Raw genomic sequence first — 10,599 nt, forward strand, 5'->3', positions numbered from 1 at the left:
TTGTGTCATAAATGGCTATTGAATTTTGTCAAATGCTCTCTCTGTATCTGCTGAGATAATGGTTTTCCGTTATGGTATGGTGAGGTATGGTTTTCCTAATTTATTCTGTTGATGTGAACTTTTTTGATGTTCAGATGTTGAAACTGACTTGGCCAGTAATGACCCGTACTGAGCACAATTCTAGCCATTTGTAGATCTTTTGTGAAGTGACTGTTCAAGTCTCTTGTCCATTTTTTATTTGGATTGTTCATCTTTTTATTGTTAATTGATAGGAGTTCTCTAAACATTCTGGCTAAAAGTCCTTTGTCAGATATATTTTTCTAAATATTTCTCCCAGTTTGTAGCTTGAATTTTCAACTTAAGTTTATTGTTTGAGGGACACCTGGGTGGCTCAGTTGGTTAACTGGCCAGCTCCTGGTTTTGGCTCAGGCAATGACCTCACAGTTTGTGTGTTTGAGGCCCGTGTCGGGCTCCCTGCTAACAGCTCAGGGTCTGCTTGGGATTCTCGCTCCCTCTCTCTCTGTCCCTCCCCTCACTCGTGCTCACTCTCTTGCTCTCTCTGTCTCTCAAAAATAAACTTTAAAAAAATGAAAATAAAATAAAAAATATTATTGTTTGATAAGCAGAACATTTTAAAATTTAATGAAATTCAATATATCAAATTTTTGTTTTGTAGTTAGTGCTTTTTGTGTCATGTCCAAGAAATATTTGTCTACCCTAAAGTTGCAAAGATTGTTTTCTATTGTTTTCTTCTAGAAGCTTTATGGTTCTGGCTCTTTGAATTAATATTTGTAGGTGGAGTGAAATATGGGCCAAGCCTTATTTTTTTCTATATAAATATCTAGCTGTTCCAGCTCCACTTTTTAAAAAAAAGATCTTCCTTTTGCCCTTGGCAAAATTTGATTTGGCCCCTCAGTCAGTGTTAGTTTTCTTTTAGGATTTCTCCATAATTAGGTCTGTATGTTTACAGAAGCAACTGAAGAGCATTTGGAGCTAAATTTTAAAAAACAACACTGATTACTATTCTGAATTGGTAATACATGTGTGTGGTCTAAGTTAAAAGGTACAAAATTCTAGAGGTACAAAAGATTATAGAATAGAAATTAAATTCCCTCTCATTCTCTGTCTCTCTTACCCCCAGTGCTGCCCATTAGTGCAAATGCTGTTAGCAGTTTTCTGAGCAACTTAAAAAGACAGGCTTCACGTAAGTCAACATTGAGATTCTGACTGAGGCCTGTGAGTGTGTGTGCGTGAGTGTGTGCACATGTGTGTGTCACAGGTACAAAGTATGATTTGGGTATTACAAATCGTTTCCAGCTCATTGTAAGGGATTCACCTGTGACATCATAAGCAGCACTTAAGAACTTTTTAAAGACCCTATTTTATTCTCTTCTTCCCACTTATGTAGATAAAGACAAACAAGGTATGGCGGAGTTTTAAGCTCACAAATATGAGGTGGCAAGCTTTTTTCTTTTCTTTTTTCTCTTCTACTTCTGGCAATATTTATTGACCAACTCATCAGATCCACATACCAAATAGCTATCAGAAATTGCAATTTAATAGAAAAAAAAGTGGAGGGGCTCAGGAAGACTATAATAATTAGAGTACATCCATTAAAAAAATAATTGCATGTTGTGTATCAGTTGTGAATGCAATCTGTACACAACAAATAAGCCCAGTGGATTTATGGGTTTTTTTTTTCTGTCCTTTAAGCAATTATCATCCACTGGCATGATCTGTGAAATTCCACCATCACAAGTGGGCTTCGTTATAAAGTGGAAAGGCAGGAACTGCCCATCTCTAGGCCAATCCTAGGTGTTATGGAATAATGAAGTAGAGAAGATTCAGAAGATTCTGCTTTAACACAATTCCTATTATTATTAATATTATTATTGTCGTTGTTGTTGTTGCAGTAGCTAACAACAAGCACATTCTTGTAGTGTCAATAGCTGAGGCCCAATTATATAGTCATACACAATATAGTGATGTGACAACTCCATACCCAGTACTCACCACAGTGAGTGTGGTCACCATGTGTCACCACACAACGTGGTTACAGTATTATGGCCTCTATTCCCTATGCTCTACTTTTCAGCTCTGTGATTTATTTGTTTTATAGCTGGAGGTTCCTACATCTTAATCTCCCTCACCTATTCCACCCACCTCCCCACCCCCACCCCCTCCCCCTCTGGCAAACACCAGTTTGTTCTCTGTGTGTAAGAAGAGTCTGTTTGGTATTTTGTTGGTTGGTCGGTTGGTCGGTTGGTCACAATTTCGTTTTTATGAAAGCGCCCCCCTTTCTGAGTGCTTGGTCTTTGAATCCAGATACCTTGTTTAATGAATGCGCTAATTCGTAAAGTGAAAGAGCTTGAAACCCATGCTTTATTTATCGCCCAAGGATAAATCCTCAAGTGTCAAGACTGTGTCCTGCTCACACAACGTCTTGTTGTTCTGGCCCCCGAGCTGCGGCCGGGCTTGGCCCACCCCACCTACAAAGGGAGAGTCTCTCCCAAGAACATTACCAACCCACAAGTGGGCTGAAGCCCTGGGCCCCTACAGCCTGGGTGCTCTCCTCCCAGCAGGGCCTCCCCGAGTCCCAGGACGCACCCGCGGAAGCTGACGCGCGTCGCCTCCTCCCAGGCCAGAGCCCTGGACTCCGTCCGTCCCCTGAGACACTGAACCATGCCAAGGAGGAGGCGAGGGCAGCTTTCCGATCGGGACACTTCACCAGACCGGCTCGAAGGAGGATCATTCCCCCAGAGTGGGGGTGGCGCCAGGGCAGCCAAGGCACGGCCCCAGGCTGGCGCCTGCAGAGGGCGAGGCCCGCCACACGGGGAGAACGGGCCACTGCCCGGGAGGATGCTGTTCTGAGAGACCCGTGGTGCTGCACCCTTGCCTGGGTCCTCCCTGGTGGGCCCGGTGGGTCTGTGTGAGCCGCGGGGAGCTCATAGACCAGTGGAGACGATGAAACACCCTCCACGAGACTGGCGTTTGCCAGAATACATTCCCTAAAGCAGAATGAACAGATAAGGGTGATGATCATTTTTCTCATGTTTGTGATACATGTTCTCGAATTACTTTCCAGAAGGATGGAACAATGTACACACCCACCAGGAGGAAGAGTATAAATTCCTATTCTCCTGCACTCTCACCAGGGCTGGTTTTTAAAAAATCTTTGCTAAAGGACAGGAGGCAGAAGGTGGCAACTGCTTCTTTTTTAAATTTATACTCCTTTGAACATTAGTGAGCTTGAACATTTTCTTAAGCATATTCCTCACAAGCCACTCGCTTTTCCATTTCTGAAAGCCTTTCATACATGCTTTAAAAAGGGGTGTTTTGGGGACCCCTGGGTGGCTCAGTCGGTTGAGCGTCAGACTTTGGCTCAGCTCATGATCTCGCGGTTCCGGGGTTGGAGCCCCACATCCAGCTCTGTGCTGTCAGCCTGGGGCCTGCTTCGGATCCTCTGTCCCCCTCTCTCTGCGCCTCCTCTGCTGGTGCTCTCTCAAAAACAAGTAAACATTAATAAAGAGTACACTTTTAAATACCTTTTGAAGGAAAGTGACAGCTATTAAATTATTATTGTAATGATGACAGTTTAACAGAAATGGGAAGAAGGGCTGTCCAGGGAGGCTTTGCAACCAGCTTATTGATCAGCGCAGGAAGGACGGGGGAAAGGGCCCCCAGAGATGCCAAGAAACCTGCATACATGTTAGGAATACGAAAGTAGTATCTACTTGAATCTTTTTTTTTTTTTGAGAGAGACAGGGAGACAATGAGCAGGGGAGAGGCAGAGAGACAGAGAATCCCAAGCAGGCTTCACACCCAGCGCAAAAAAGCCCCACTTGAGGGGACAATCTCACAACCGACGGTGAGATCATGACCTGAGCCGAAATCAACGGTTGGCCACTCAACTGACTGAGCCACCCAGGCATCCCTCTACTTGAATTTTTAAATGTACCTACCCTGGGGCATCTGGCTGGCTCAGTCAGGAGAGCATGTGACTCTTGATGTCAGGGTCATGAGGTCAAGCTCCATGTTGGGTGTAGAGCCTACTTTAAAAAAAAAAAAAAAAAAAAAAGTGTGCATACCCTAAAAGCCAGCATTCTCATTTCTTGGTGGTATACCCCAGAAAAAAAAAAAAAAAACAAAAAACCCATGCCCACAGGATGCATTTATGAGAGTGTTTACTTAGCACAGCACTGTTTCTACCCATGAACAAATGAAAACAGCTCAATATTCAGCAAGAAGGGAAATGTTGAGAAAAAGACATGGAAGGATTCATGTGGGACAGAGGAACTAGGCAGGAACAGGATCAGAGCTGGTGACAATGGTCTGAGATTTTTCCCTATCGGTAATGGTTTAATAAAATGTTTTCATGAAAATGTCTCCTAATGACAAGGTATTTGCGTATGACTTATAGACTTAAGATTTCGTTAAAACCTTTATAGAGACCAGGACACTTTGTAGAAAAAGTCTGGTGCTGGGGCACCTGAGTGGCTCAGTCGATTGAACGTCCAACTCTATTTAGGCTCAGGTCATGATCCCAGGGTCATGGGATCAAGCCCTGCTTAAGATTCTCTGTCCCTCTGCCCCTCTCCCCCGCTCCCCCACCAATAAAATTAAAAAAAAAAAAAAAGAGTCTAGTGCTGGTTTCTATAGACACATTGTTGTTGATATTGGCACAACTTGTTGCGAAAAGCAGAGTTCTGCTCTGCCCTCCTGCCCAGTTGGGAGAGGCAAGGACTGTTCACCCTGGAATTAGCCAAAGCACAGGCTTTTTTGGGCACTTTCTTCAGAGAGAAAAATTTGAATCAAAATCAGCAGAAAAGAACATCACCTTTGTTCCTATATTTGAAAGGAAAAGAAACATCCACACCCAGTAATGAGAACAACCAACATGAGTGTCATGATGGCAGGCAGCGGGGGCCGGTGACCCCAGGTTGTTCACAGCCTGCTCACCGAGGGCCAGCCTGGGGCTGCAGGGCTAAGCCATTTGTCCCAGCTGAGCAGGCCTCATAGCCTGTGGCACATGGAACCCCACAAAGCAGGTTGATTACGTGAGACTTTCTGGAGAAAGGTCTATAGCTTTCATCAGCTATTTAAGGGATCTTGAACCCCAAAAGGTTGAGAATCACTGCCTTGGGATGACATGATGTCACAGGCAGGCAGTAACTCAACACTGAGGTTTTCCTGCTACACAAGAAATCATGAAAACCTTAATGCCCATTCCAGAATGTAAAGCACTTTTAATCTAGCTGCAGAAACAGTTGTCCAGACTGAGGGCTCCTCACTCAGACCCAGGGCTCTGCCTTCAGACCTGGCATGCAGGGCAGATGAATCCCCAGCCAGCCAGTTCTGAGTCACCATAGCTAAGCCTCAGGTGGGCTGGGCGGCTTGTCCAGGGTCTCACTCCCAGCAAGTGGCAGACTTGGGGCACACCCCACAGTGTTCCCGAGAACTGAAGAAGGACCAAGCTCTGGCTTTCTGGACACCCCTTCCATACCAGGGGGCTCAGCAGCCCCTGGGACTTTCAAGTGTGAATTGGCTGACGCCCCATCCATAGCCCTGCCCTCCTCACTAAAAATGTAACTGTCTGATCTTTCCTAATTGTGATTCCTGGTCTCGTTAAAATGTGCAAAAAAGACTGCTTAGTTGCCCACAAGCAATGCTCCCTGGTTTTGTGAAAATTCACCTTGAATCTTTGTTAGCCGGCTCATGAATAAGGCAGAGTTCTCTGTGTTTGTGACTTGGCTTCAAAGGCACTAGAACCCGACACCTGCACTGGTGGAAATACAGATGCCCTGGGCAGACCTCATGTACAAGCCCCAAATCACTTTCCTGCCTGTTCCTGAGAGAGGACATCTTTCCATCCGAACTGTGTTCCTGAGATTTACAAAGTCTTCCCTCTGTTCAAATGTGTCCCCTCCCCACACATCCCTCTGTCCCTCTGCTCTGCCCTCCATCCTTCTAAACGACCCACTTTATGTAGAGTGCCCATGTCTTTAGATTTGCTATTTATGTCCCTTGGATGGTCTTCGCTTTTTTCTAGACAACTCCATACTGTTAAGACTCTGCTCCCCTCTCTACAATCCTCCTTGCTTTCCTTGAGGGAAAAAATGGATGCTCTCCTCCCTCCTCCTATGGCACCCTGTGTTGTAATTGTCTGTAGACACGTCCGTGCCCTCAGGGTGAGCTCCTAAAGGGAAGGTAGCTTCTTACTCATTTCGAAAGCCCAGTTCCAATGGCAGAAACTGGAATACACAATGCAATTCTACTTGGTTGTAATAAAAAATGAGCAAACTGCTAATTTACGCAACAACGTGGATGAATTTCACTGACACGATCCAGAGCAAATAAAGCCAAGTATAAAAGAGAAGATCCTGTAGGATTCAATCTATCTCAAATTCAAAAGCAGGCAAAACTAATCTGTGGTGATAGAAGCCAAAATAATGTTATTGCTGGGGCGGGGCAAGGAGGGGGTTACTGCCACGAAAGAGCAAGAGGAGCCTACTGGCGTGTTGCAAATATTCTTGATCTTGATCTGAGCGTCTTATAAACATACAAATTCTATGAGTTGTAAAACAAAGAACTGTGCACTTTACCATATGCATATTATTATGCAATACAATTGTTTTTAATTTTAGAAAAAGGCCACCAGTGCTTTCCATTAATGAAACCAATTAGAAGCCAAAGGGCAAGGTGCTGCTAGTGCAATCCCAAGGGCCAGCATCCTGGAGCCCAAGGCTGGGCAAAGAAAAGCAGAGAATGGGTTGGGGGTGGGGGCGGGGAATAACACGTGTGATGCTCAGTAAATGTTTGCTGAGTGGGATAGCAATCATTTACACCTTAGCATGAATAAATATATGGTGTGTGTGTGTGTGTGTGTGTGTGTGTGTGTGTGTTTCCAACGTGAGTTTACTGGGAAGCAATATGGAAATAAGAGAACACTGGGCACTTTGGCTATGAGAAATAGTGGAGCAAACTGAACGAAATTCTTTGCCTTCCTGAAAGTTCTTCAGAAGATGCCCTGCTTATGTGGTCAATAGTCTTAGAGTTAGCCCTTTCCCAGGGCTCAATTTCCTTATCAATGCCATTATAAGACCTTAACACTTTTTAGTGATTGACAGCTGACAATGTATTTCAAAAGTTTATCTCATTTAATCCACATTGCAACCCACTGAGAGTTGGTAAGGAATACAGATGGTCAGGGATTATTAGAAATAAAGAAAGTGAAGCTCATAACAAGAAAAGAAATGCCGAGAAAACTTGCCCACAATCACAGAATCTGAAGGTTGCAAGGCCAGGGTTCTGACCCAGTGTTCATTGTTTTATCCACGTTGTTATTAAAAAAAAAACAACACAGAAATCGGGTTAGATGCCTGCCCAAGTTTCCCTGAGCTTTAAGCATCTATGTTCTCCATAATATAGTCCTGATAAATGAGAAGCAGCTTCTGTATCAGGTATTGACCCTTGGCTGGGAGCTGAACTCCAACTGTCCATCACCTGCATCGCAGTGGCCTTGGTCACCCACACTGATAGAGCACTCTGGCCCGGGCACTGGGCTGGGCCAGGCTTTCCCTTACAGGACTCAATTCTCTCCCAGCCTGAGGAGAGAGAGAGCCCTGCACCTTTTTACCAATGAGGATCTACAGCCTGAGAGATGTTAGGTGACCTGCCCGCAGTCACGTTGGAATGAGGTAAGGCCGGGCTAGGAAGCTGTGCTCCAGAACAGGCTCTCGGCCAGGACTCTGAGAGGAAGGGGGATGCCCCACCTTGGAGAAGAAGTGAGACCAGGCTGCAAGGACCCCCATAGGCAGCTGCAGGGAACCAGGGAGGTCAGACTCTGGAAGTCGCCCTGAGGAGAACTGCACACAGACTCTATAGGGACTCTCGACAAACAGTGGTTGAAGTCAGCACAAAACATGGGATTTCTGATCTTAGTTGCACTGGAACATAGTAGTTGCTCAATAAAGATGCGTTAAATGGTGTTGAATGAGAAAGGAGCTTAGTTGTGTCAGAGCTGGTGGCTGGAAATGTGCTGGAAAGGCACCAGCCGGCACCTGCAACCTGTCACTCACTTTCTTCTCTGTTGGCTCCTGAGCTTGGCTGCCACATGCTTATGAGCACAACATGCCTCTGCCCTCCTCTCCCTCTCTACACACCCCCACACTCATATGGCTCAGGTTCCCACTTGGGAGCAATGGTAGCCGGCCGGCCTTGGCTGCCAGCCGGGACCTCTCCCTGAGTTCCATCTGAATGTGGGCCACAGGCCGTGGGTCCACCCCACATCTCTGCCCAGTATGGTCCGCGGGCCTGTGAGCTGTAGCATAATCTCAATCTCCACCACAACCTTGCTCCCCCTCCTGTGTTTCTCCTCCCAGTAAGGGCATCACTGCCTCTCCAGTCATCCAATCTAAAAATATCGGAGTCTCTCCAGCTGCTTTCCTTTTTGTTCATCATCAGGTCCTGTGAAATGTTCCCTGGCAGCCCCTGCCCCCACCCCCAGAGCCAATGTCAGTGGTCTCACCCCTGACATATGTCACATGGATCACTGACATGTCCCCTGGCCCCAGTCTGGCTCCTGAGCCACCCCAGAGTGGTCTTCTCAAATCTATGTCTGAACAGGTCACGCAGTCACCTCTGCTGGTTCCCCACTCAGGGCGACGGCCACTGTGCGTTCGGAGCTGTGCAAATTCACTCCGGCATGGCTGCCCTGAGCGTTCTCTTCTAGAACCCCCCACCCACCCACCCACCCAGAAGCCCAGACATGCCAAGTAAGGCAGAATAGTCACAATAGCCCCCCGTGCCCCACTTGCTCTGTCACCCTTCAAGCCTCAGCTCCAGTGTTCCTTTCTGGACACCCTTCAGGAAGAATTCATCCGTTTATTCCCTTTGCAATTTGCATTCACAAATTACTACTAACATAGTTCCTCATCCATTCATCAAATATTAACAAGTCCACACTAAGTGCCTTTGGATCCAGATGCCTCTCTAGACCGTAGAAATATGATTGGTTATTGGTGTGTCAAGATCTGTGACCTTGACCTTCACTGTTCCAGAACAGGTCTAATACACTTGTATCTTGGGCACGGCAAAGTGCCTTAAATATAAGGTGTCATTCAACTGGGATGGTCAGGAGCTTGACTATAGACTGAGTATTAGGTGCTCTTAAGAGATCATTTTTATTTTGTTAGGAGTGCTAATGTCACTGTGGTATGTGTGAGAAGGTCCTTGCTTCTTCAGAGACACAAGCTGAAGAATGTTATGTGAAGGGGTTCAATAATAATACATATAAATAACAAGCAAACGTATCAAAACGTTACCAGTGGCTGCATCCAGGCGATGGGGTGCTCATGTAGTGTTCTGTCTATATGTCTTTATATTCGAAAGTTTTCAAAATAAAATGCTTTCTAAAAGGTGAATTGAGGGGCGCCTGGGTGGCTCAGTCAGTTAAGCATCTGAGTCTTGGTTTCGGCTCAGGTCATTATCTCACAGTTTGTGAGACCAAGCCCCATGTTGGGCTCTGCGCTGACAGTGTGGAGCCTGCTTGGGATTCTCTCTCCCTCTCTCTCTGCCCCTCCCCAGCTCTCTCTTTCTGTCTCTCAAAGTAAATAAATTTTTCTTTAAAAAAAGGTGAATTGAGTTGACTTGCCTGGACCCCCTTTCTCATCTGTCAGACCAGGGGTGTGTTTTAGCCCACGTGGGCCACTATAACAACATACCACAGAATGGATGGCTTATAAACAACAGAAATGTATTGCTCACAGTTCTGGACGCTGCAAGTCTGAGCTCAGGGTGCCCGCCTGGCTGCGTTCTGGCAAAAGCTCTCCTCCTGGTTCCTGCTGTGTCCTCCCCCTGTATAAGGACCTAGGGATCTCTCTGGAGCCTCTTTCAGAAGGCACAAATCCCATTCCTGAGGGCTTCACCCTCATAGCTGAAGTACCCCCCCCCCCAAGTCCCACCTTCTAATACTATCACATTGGGTATTAGGACTTCAATATATGAATTTGGGGGCGGGACAAAAACATTCAGGCCACAGCAGAGTATCCGTGGAAGGAGCCACTAATGATCGGTCTTTTTTTTTTTTTTAATTTTTTTTTCTTAACGTTTTTATTTATTTTTGAGACAGAGAGAAACAGAGCATGAACGGGGGAAGGTCAGAGAGACAGGGAGATGCAGAATCTGAAACAGGCTCCAGGTTCTGAGCACAGAGCCTGACGCGGGGCTCGAACTCCAGGACCGCGAGATGGTGACCTGAGCCGAAGTCGGACGCTTAACCGACTGAGCCACCCAGGCGCCCCTAATGATCAGTCTTAAGACCCTGTCCAGCCCCAGTGGCACTGAGCCGAAAACACAGCTCTGTGGCCTGGGCCTGGAGAGTTCCCAGAAGGCCCTGTGGAGTCCAGGACTCTGGAAGGAAATTGTTTTTGGCTTCAACACACCTTCAGGCAAGTCAAATGAGTGTTGGTATGTTGATCCCCATGCCCCTAAAGGGGAAGAAATGTGTGTTTGTTTCTGTGAGCTAAATTGAAGGATGCAGACAGAAGGAGCCATGTGTTAGGCAATGTGTTAAAACCAAGGTGAGTCAGGTGATGGGAG

Source organism: Panthera uncia (genome assembly GCF_023721935.1).
Source record: "Panthera uncia isolate 11264 chromosome D3 unlocalized genomic scaffold, Puncia_PCG_1.0 HiC_scaffold_8, whole genome shotgun sequence".
Classification (NCBI taxonomy): Eukaryota; Metazoa; Chordata; class Mammalia; order Carnivora; family Felidae; genus Panthera; species Panthera uncia.